The 9,978-nt window shown below is 44.6% G+C and overlaps 1 protein-coding gene across 7 annotated transcripts in view; it reads left to right on the top strand.

Moving 5' to 3' along the window:
* Window positions 1-4,435: 4,435 nt before the first annotated feature.
* LYPD6B (LY6/PLAUR domain containing 6B) overlaps window positions 4,436-9,978 on the top strand; it is a 132,933-nt gene continuing 127,390 nt past the window's right edge. For 2 of the 7 annotated variants that reach the window (XM_033947086.1, XM_033947082.1), the window contains exon 1: window positions 4,436-4,585. The gene's annotated coding sequence lies outside the window, so the exon portion shown is untranslated. Of the gene's footprint in view, window positions 4,586-4,843; window positions 4,891-9,978 lie in introns of those variants that run through there. The other 5 variants (XM_033947083.1, XM_033947081.1, XM_033947080.1 and 2 more) reach the window with 4 other exon arrangements.

The following is a 9,978-nucleotide window of genomic DNA, read 5'->3' as shown; positions in this document are numbered from 1 at the left end:
CTGATCTTAAAGATTTTAATGGGGAGTATGGTATTAAAATATCTTTCTAGAAATGCTGGGGCTTTATTTATGAGTATTTTGTGAGTAAGTAGTTTAGTTAGAAACCATGCTAAATGTATGAGCGAATCTCATGTGCTCCACTCAGAAACAACATGGGTCCAGATACCGCAGCAGTGCAGCGACCTGAAAACGTATCCGTTACCTCCTCCTCTCTCAACCTCTATGATTAAAAGCCAGAGCAAAGAAAAATCCCTCCAGCAAAAAAAAAAAAAAAAAAGGCTTTCTTCTGTGAAAAGCTACAAAGACAGGCCAGTAACTTAACACTCTATCAATATATCTATAAAGAAATCTAAGGCAGAGCATTGTAAAAGCCAGAGAATTACTTTGACTTGAAATTAGCCCCTCCCCCCTCCTCTTCTTCCCTTAGGAGTGGCAGAGTTTACAGGTAGTGATTTAATTTAGTGCTCACTTGATGTGCCGGTCATGAACCTTTTTTTGTGTGTGTTCTTTGGCCCTTGCTAACAAGTTAAAGCCTCTGATGATGATCTCACAACTGAATTTTCTAGTGTTGGAGATCTTTCGACCTTACCTTGGGGCTTCGGGGTGCATTGGGTGCCACTTTTTTAAATTCTACTTCCGATTCTAATTTTTTCCGTAACAGCAATTTTAGGGAGTTTCATTTAGGGGGGCGGGGGAGCGGGTTTTGCCTGTCGAGTCATAATTTGCTAAACCCTGCTGTTACCTGTTTTTAATTCTTGGTGGAAGTGGAGGTAAATGCAGGGTGGTTTGGTACAAAAGCAAGTTCAACAATGTACCCCTTCTTTTACTAAGGTGTGCTAACCGATTAGCACGTTAGGAAATTCTACTTTACGGAGAGGGTGGTGGATGCCTGGAATGCGCTCCTGAGAGAGGTGGTGGAGAGGAAAACTGTGACTGAGTTCAAAGAAGCGTGGGATGAACACAAAGGATCTAGAATCAGAAAATAATATTAAATATTGAACTAAAGCCAGTAGTGGGCAGACTTGCACGGTCTGTGTCTGTATATGGCTGTTTGAGAGAGGATGGGCTGGAGAGGGCTTCAATGGCTGGGAGGGTGTAGATGGGCTGGAGTAGGTTTTGACGGAGATTTCAGTAGTAGGAACCCAAGCACAGTATACCAGGGTAGAGCTTTGGATTCTTGCCAGAAATAGCTAAGAAGAAAAAATTAAAAAAAATTTAAATTGAATCAGGTTAGGCAGACTGGATGGACCATTCGGGTCTTTATCTGCCGTCATCTACTATGTTACTATGCTTAACGCGTCCATAGACTAACATGCACGGGTTGGCATTTAGCACGCGCTACATCGATTAGAGCACGCTAATTGGTTAGCGCATGTTAGGGCCTTAGTCCAATGAGTTTCCAGATTTGTTTGTATCCTAGGGCAAATAGCTGGTGGTGCTGGTTTGTGGCTGAGAGCTGGACCACTGGCCAAAGCACTGTTTCTCTAATCATTGCTGAAGCTAGGCGCCTAGTGGTCATCCGGATTTATTTATTATTTATATACCACTTATATCCTAAGTGGTTTACATTCAGGTTCTTAAGCATTTTCCCTGTCTGTCCAGGCGGGTTCACAATCTATCTAACGTACCTGGGGCAATGGGGGATTAAGTGACTTGCCCAGGGTCACAAGGAGCAGCGAGGGATTTGAACCCACAGCCTCAAGAGTGCTGAGGCTGTAGCTCTAACCCAGTGGTTTCAAACTCAAACCCTTTGCAGGGCCACATTTTGGATTTGTAGGTACTTGGAGGGCCTCAGAAAAAAATAGTTAATGTCCTATTAAAGAAATGACAATTTTGCATGAGGTAAAATCTTTTTATAGTTTATAAATCTTTCCTTTTGGCTAAGTCTTAATAATAATATTATAATTTATAGCTAAAAAGACATATGATCAAGAAACTGTTTTATTTTGCTTTTGTGATTATGATAAACATACCGAGGGCCTCAAAATGGTACCTGGTGGGCCGCATGTGCCCCCCCGGGCCATGAGTTTGCGACCACTGCTCTAACCCCTGCGCCACACACTCCCCCAGTGAGCCACACTGCTCAAACCAGTTTGAATGATTTTTGCATCCACAATCATAACACAAACCTCTCTCCTGCCAAATTTACTCACCAGCGGGGCTGATGCAGAAAGCTTGCAAAGAAGGTAGTGTGCAATTTGTGTGGCATCTGTGCAAAATGCAGAAAAGTGTTTTTGCATAGAAGTTAATTCCATTGACGTATGAGGTAGTTATATGCGGAATGTTATTGCATATTAAGTCCCCAATAGACCGCTATAAATGCCGGCTTTTCCTTATTATGACTGGGATAGCCATGCAAATGATTATTCGCAATTTGAAGAATTGGGATCACCTTAGTCTTCCTTTTTGGTGGGCGAGCTTATGTTTAACTTATAAATATGAGAAAATGAATGCTGATTGATTCTAAGTGCTTGGTTGATTATCATTATTTGTATATAAATTGTAAGTGCACTTTTTGTTGGCATTAAAAACTAAATATAGTTAAAAAAAAAAAGTTAATCCTCTACAAAACCTTCTGCTTAAATTCCAGTGCATAGCAATGGGAACGTGACTGTTCGCTAGTAGAACCTGATGTAGAGGTGCGCACAACAAAGAAACCAGAACACCCGCACTGATGAAGTGCAGAAAGGTTAGCTCATTCTTCTGGAGCAACATTTGTGAGTATTTAATGCTTGTTCTTTTTCTTCTCAGCAGAAGGGGGACCAACGACATTTTTGTGGCCTCGTAATCACAGATTAAAAACAAAAAATCAGGTGAGGTGCTATAATGCTCTTTTATGCATAAAAATATTGGTATTTTAAATATTTCTATTCACAGGAATATCACTTCCAGCCGATGGGGGACTAGTACACTTCCCTGCTCAGACAGGCACAGAGTGCTAATTGTCTGTAGCGCAAAGCCTGTGTGCATGCATCCAGTGTGCACATGTTTTGCACAAGTCCTTGGGGGGAGAGGAGGTTGTAAGCCAGTTAGGTTTTCAGGATTTCCATAATGGCTATGCGTTAAATCTATTTACGTGCACTGCTTCCACTGTATGGAAATAGATGTCATGCATAGGCAGTGGAAATCCTGAAAAAACTAGGTTGTGGACCTCGACAACCAAAATTGAGTATTCCCCCCCCCCCCTGGTTTACAGCTGTCAGCGAGCAAAAATTGTGCCATGGCTTCACGTGAGTTCTTTTCCTGTACCTGCCCCATTCCTGCAGGCTCAGCCTTCATCTGCACAAACCTCAAACACTTTAAAATCATAATTGTTTGAGGCTTGTGCGGTTAAGGCAGAGTTTACAGGAATGGGGCAGGGACAGCGACAAAACTCCTGGGGCTGGGGAAATTGAGAGCCTGCGGGGGATGGGAACAAATTGGTCATTCTCTGGTAGGTATCTCAGCTGGACATCTACTCATAGTACTAGACTAGTGGTTTTCAACTCCGTACTTGGGCCACACCTCGCTGGTCAAGTTTTCAGGATAGCAACAATGAATATGCATGAAACAGATTTGCATATACCGGACAAGCAAAAAATTGACCCTGGAGAGGCCGCAGAAAAAAAAAATTCCAAGAAAACCCAAAGAAACACTGTGGAAACACAATGATCCTGATATGGACTTTATTAAAATATCAACATAGCAATCCATGTAGAAAATTTTCAGAACTCAGTCCGCTGGGAGCGTTGGCCCCAACACGGTCTATGTTTCGACGCAATGTCTTCCTCAGGGGTCCCTGTTCGTCCTGGAGTGGAAAATAGTGGCAAAGCTAAACAATCCAAAAATGTGAATGCACGGAAGCTCCACATATAACTGCTGCGCTAGCCAGATCAGTACTACTGCCAGCGGACTGGGTCCTGAAAGTTTTCTATGTGGATTGCTATGTTGATATTTGCATATACTGGAGGCAGTACAGGCAAAGTTACTTCATGCATGTGCACTGAAGCTATCCCAGTGGGCTCTGAGGACTGCACTGAGACCCCCCTGCCCTAGCCACCGGAGACTGGTGTGACAATAGCATCAACTACCTTGTGCCAGCCTCAGGACACCATACCGATACCATGGTACAACGGGCAAGCAAAAGTAAGGTGACTGGTTCCCAGGGCTGATATTAGCGACACAGAGGCCCAGGACTCAAACTGGGGAGGGGAGGGGGCATCAAAAACTGCCGCATGCTATATCTCCTACATGTTGAGGCAGTCGGGGGGGGGGGGAAGAGGGCAAACCAAGGCAGTTGACCCGGGTTGCCACCTTGCCAGCTTCACACCCCGTGCCAGAAGAAACCTGCAAAGAGCGCGCGCCACATTCCCGGGCCCGGGCTGCGGAGTTCAGCAGGGAGAGAGAGACAGGAGGGTAGCCCTGCCCATTACCTTAAAAAGAGCCACGGGGGGAACCGCCCACTTGGCGCTGGCGCTGGCGCTGGCTTGTCACGCCGGATCGGCGCCCGGTTTGTGGGCTTGGCAGCTGGCTGGGACGGAACAGCCGGAGCAGCAGAAAACCCGATCGGGCCAGAGCGTCCCGTTCCCTTCCGCCGCCCCAGCAGGTGAGGAGTTAGTGCGCTTTACGCGTGCGTGATCGCGCCGTGAGTGGCAATAGTCGAAACCATAGGAAGTTGGGGGGGGGGGGGGGGGGGGTTTCTCTCGTGTGCCTAGGCATTCGGTGAACTTGCCGGATCTTCCCAAGATCGTGCATGTTTGCATTGGGGATTTGTGTTTCTTTTTGTCCCAGATCGTTACAAACTCTGCAAAGCATCTTTATGCGGTGCGAAGTGAAATATTTTGACTGCTTGGAGAGTGAAAAAGCAGCTCTGTTGTATTGCCTAACGTAGTAGTAATCTGTTCTATTTTGGTAAGATTAAAAAGTGAATTCGATATTGCATGAGTGGGGAAGAAATGAAGTCTGTCTAGTTCGGATTATGCTCAATGATTTGATTGAAGGCATAATTCTGTCCTTGGGGAAGCTGACTTTTGTAATTAATGATCCAAATAATAAGTCCTGTAATCTTTGTGTTAATATTTGATAGACATAATAATTTGAATTTATATATTTGACTTGTGGCTAACTAGCCAAATTGAATTTCCGTGTCAATACAGTTCTGCCTTTAGTACCTCTTAAGTAAAAGCCTGGCTGTGGACTTTGATGCTTGATGATCTGTGTGCAAACTCGAAATTTGAAAGATCTATTATCCTGTAATTAATAAATTAGAATTTGGCAATTAAAGGCACAGGGCGATACCTGAACCTGCTCTATTATATCTAAACCTTCCTACCTTTCCTGTTCACCTCATATTTATAGGGCAATACTAATATGAAAAAAAAAACAAAGTCCCTGATGTGGATTGATTTTAGCTAGGTGGAAGAGAAATTGCAGAGAACAAAGCAAAGAGGCTTTAGTTATGCTTGTGGCCAGTAATAATAATTTAGGTTCTTGCCCCAGAGAGAGCTTTTTAAGGTAAGTTGGTACATGGGGCAACAGAGGCCAAAGTGACTTGGCTAAGGTCAGGTGAGACATCAGTGGGAGAGGCAGGATTTGAACCCAGGCTTCCCTGTTTCTCAGCCCGCTGCTGCAATCATTGAGCTACTCCTGAGAAAAAGAGCTGTTTTGGAAAAATTGATAATAATAATTTTCCTTAAACATTCAGTTTATAATTATTTACTCTTTTGTATTTTTTATCTTTTAAAGCTGTGCATACATTGCACATGTGTTTGCCATGTGATGTGTGCTGGCCTTTTCATTGCATCCTGGGATGAAGTCCATAGTATCTGAATGCCTACAGCCTTGACTGTGTTTCTGAAAGGCCTTCTCCTCTGTTACCTCTCTGCGAAGTCAGAAATTGGGTCTGAAAGTTTAGAACCTGAGGATGTAGTTATTGAATGACTCAGTCCGAGCTGATGCTGATTTCTCTTGTCTTCTTTCTCTGTATACAGCATTCGTCTAACTTTGGGAAGGGGTAAAACACGGACCTCGCGGATCTTAACCGCACGTCCTTAAAAATCTTCATTTATTGACAGCTGAGGTTTCATATTTCATGTCTGCAGGTCCGCATTTTAGCCCCTTGTCCCACCGCTGTATCTGTTGCCGTTTCTGCTCCCACGGATCTGTGCTGACAGTCTTTTATTAATCACAATTAATTTGAGGAAACACTCCAGCTAAGGGAGGTCTGCATTTTACCCCTGAGCTGTGGCAGGAAAATATATTCTTGCTTGGTTCAAGCCAGTCTTTTGAACCCAGATCAGCAGGGCCCAAGACAACTGCCCTAACCTCTAGGCTACTTTCGTAGCTTGTGAAATAGCAAAGTTTTGCCACTTTTAGTCTCAGCATAGGGAGGGAGAAGCATTGGGGTTCGTTAGAGCTAAAGTGTCATGGAGGTCTGTCAGAGCCATGACCTATTCTGAGACTAAAAGTGGCAAAACTGCTATTTCACAAGCTCTGAAAGTAGCCTAGAGGGCAGTTGTCTTGGCCAGCTACTAGTGACCTGGATTGGCCACCGTGAAAATGGGCTACTGGACTTGATGGACCATTGGTCTGACCCAGTAAGGCTATTCTTATGTTCTTAAGCCACAACAAGCCTACTATGATGCTTTAACTAGCAAAAGAAAAAGCCTCGGTTTATTGGAGGGGTGTACCCACATTCTTCCACCCAGACGTCATCGGCCAAAAAAACTTTCACAAGTGGTGCTAGTTAATAACCAGTGAGAGTTTAAATTGAAAAGAACAGCCAAAAGGAGAAACTGTGCTAAAGGGATCATCACTATGTATCAAAAGGTACAATGCAAAAATCTGGCAGATTGTGTCATGATTTCTTTATGTTTCTTGTCTAAGGTCCCTCCATTCCTCAATCATTGATTATTGTAAGTTACAGTAGTTAAAGCTACAGCCTCAGCACCCGGAGGTTGTGGGTTTAAACCCACACTACTCCTTATGACCCTGGGCAAGACACTAACCCCCCCCCCCCCACTCTTTTTCAAAACTGTAGCACGGTTTTTATTGCCGGCCGTGGTGGTAACATCTCCGACACTCATAGAATTCCTATGAGCATCGGAGCTGTTACCGCCATGGCCGGCGCTAAAAAACGTGCTACGGTTTTGTAAAAGGGGGGAGGTTAATCCTCTAGTGCAGGGGTAGGCAATTCCAGTCCCCGAGAGCCACAGGCAGGTCAGGTTTTCAGGATGTCCACGATAAATATGCACGAGATGGATTTGCATCCCAAGGAGACAGTGCATGCAAATCCATCTCATACATATTCATTGTTGATATCCTGAAAACCTGACCTCCCTGTGGCTCTCGAGGACCGGAATTGCCCCTACCCTTGCCCTAGTTATACTAGATAGATTTTGAGCTCACCAGGATAGATAAGGAAAAATGCTTGAGTAAATTCAAGTGAACCGTTCTGCGCTCCCTTGGTTGAACAGTATAGAAAATTGAATAAATAAAATGAATCGACTCCATAGTTTTTATTCCCCCATTAAAATCAGTTCTATATTTAATTCTGAGTTAGACAGGACACTTGTTCTCCTTTCACCCCAGTGTTTTAGACTGCCGAGGTGAAGTGCTGTGGGCTTTTGTTAACAGGCGTACGAGTCTCCCCTTAGATCCCTCTCGCCAGTTTAGAACAGTGAAAGGAAGTCGAAGTTATGTTGCGTTCTGGGCACCAGCTCCCCTGTGCGCAGCTGTCTTTAATACAGTTTCATCAATGAGCTCATAGTTTTTTTTCTGTTGTTTTTGGTTTTCTAATGATTATAGTTTTTTTTCCTTGCTGTTGCAGAAATGATCATAATAACAGGCCAACCCCGCTTGTACAGGGCTATTTTCCATTTGTTTTTGATTAAGCCTGTTCTTTATTCACTTAAAAAAAGAGGGTGGAGGCGCTTGGATGGGTTTGTGAGGAAATCTGATAATGATTGTGGTGGCATAGTAATTAGGTGCCACATACACTTACTTTGCTCACCAAGGAAGCAATCATCCTCTGGATGATCAAAGCTCATTTCTAACTGTCTTAAAATAGCAACCAGCCTTCTCATTAGGAAGCTTTTGTTCAAAATTAAAATGTATAGTGAATGGAGCTGTAACATGAAGGCAAAATTTGGATGGATTGTAGCAGGACATGCAATACTGTAACCGCATATTTTGTTTGGAGTTACGTGAGGTGCCATCGACTCGTGTTCGAGTCCTAGCGACTCGATGAATGACAGATCTAAAAAGAGATCGGTTTTGTGCTAGTGTGGTAAGGTCCTCCAGCGTCATCCCCATGGTTGTTTTCAACATGTCAAAGCCGGTTCATAGACAAAACCGCCGAAAGACAAAGGCGTGCGCCGACAACTGAGCGCAAGACGGAAGTGCGCGCCGAAGAAAAAGAGTGTTTTTAGGGGCTCCGACGGGGGGGTTTTGTTGGGGAACCCTCCCCCACGCTTTACTTAATACAGATCACGGTGGCGTTGTGGGGGGTTGTAACCGCCCTCATTATACTGGAAACTTAACTGTTTCCCTGTTTTTTAGGGAAAAAGTGAAGTTTTCAGTAAAATGTGGGGGGGTTACAACCCCCCAAACCCACCACAATGCCCCCACAATGCGGCACGATCTGTATAAAGTAAATTGGGGGGGTTCCCCCCACACACCCCCGTCGGAGCCCTTTAAAACAGTCATTTTCTTCGGCGCGTGCCTCCACGTTGCGCTCAGTTGTCTGCGCGCGCCTTTGTCCCAGCGCGCTTTTGACCTGACACCGTCAAAGCCATCTGATTGCAGGTCGCCCTCTTCACCTATTTCCTTCAGTCTTCCCAAACACAATGTCCTTCTCCAATGATCTTTCTCTTCTGACAATGTGACCAAAATAAGACAGTCGGAACTTCATCATTTGGGCTTCGAGTGACATAGCCGGTTTGATCTCTTCCAGAATCGATTTGTTAGCTCTTCTGGCGGTCCACCGCGCGCATAAAATCCTTCTCCGGCACCAAAGCTAAAACGAGTCAATCTTCTTTCTGTCTTGTTTCCGTAGTGTTCAGCTTTCGCATCTGGAATTGACCACTGAGAAAATGAGTGTGCGGACAGGTCTGATCTTCGTTTGGAATGTTATTTCCTTGCCTTTGTAAAACTTTGTCAAGAGCCTGCATTGACGAGTGATCCAGTGCTGTTCTGAGGAGTATATCTTCCCTGCTGCTTGCTTGGAAAGAGAGACTTGGTTAAATCTGTCTGATTGATCAGCTGTGTTGGTTTATACTGCTAGGCTCCTGATATAGCAAAGTCTGGAGAGAGTTCTTGGTTTGATGTGAATAAATGCATAAAGAGGGATACAATTCTATAAGAAACTAGTGTTTATGCCCGTTACATTAATGAGTACTAGAATAGATGTGTAGACTTAGACATTTCTTTCTTTCTTTCTGTCTTTCTTTGTTTCTGTCTCTCTCCCCATAACCTATCATAATGCCCTCCTTCTCCCCCATCTCTAATTACAAAAACACTTTATTATGCTACTCGGTCACTCTTGTGCTATCTGAGTATCCTGATGCCGGTAAGCAGCGCTGTTGCCTGCGGGGCCCCTAAAGTTTTAACGGCTCTCCTCACCAAGTCGTACACGTTGAGGATCACGAGGTGGTTGGCCATCCTCCTTCCCCGTGGCTTCTTTTCCCGTGGCTCCTTGGTTCAGTGCACGGTCCTCCTCATCGGCGGATACCTTTAGTGTTAGACGGAGGGGGGAGTCGCTGCCGTGGTGTTCGCCACTTCAAACTCCATGCCTCCGCATGCGCAATAGAAGGATCCAGAAAACCGCTGCACGTAAAACGCCACAGGCTCCTACTGCACATGCGGAGACAACGGAGCTACGGATCATGGACGCAGGGATCACGGAGTTTGAAGTGCGCATGCGCGCTAAGGGTTTTATTATGATAGATGAGTGTTCATAGTCTCTCCTCCTGAATCAGCTTACACATTATGGTATCATTT

Source organism: Geotrypetes seraphini, chromosome 5, assembly GCF_902459505.1.
Source record: "Geotrypetes seraphini chromosome 5, aGeoSer1.1, whole genome shotgun sequence".
Lineage (NCBI taxonomy): Eukaryota > Metazoa > Chordata > Amphibia > Gymnophiona > Dermophiidae > Geotrypetes > Geotrypetes seraphini.
This window is presented reverse-complemented; position numbering and strand designations above follow the sequence as displayed.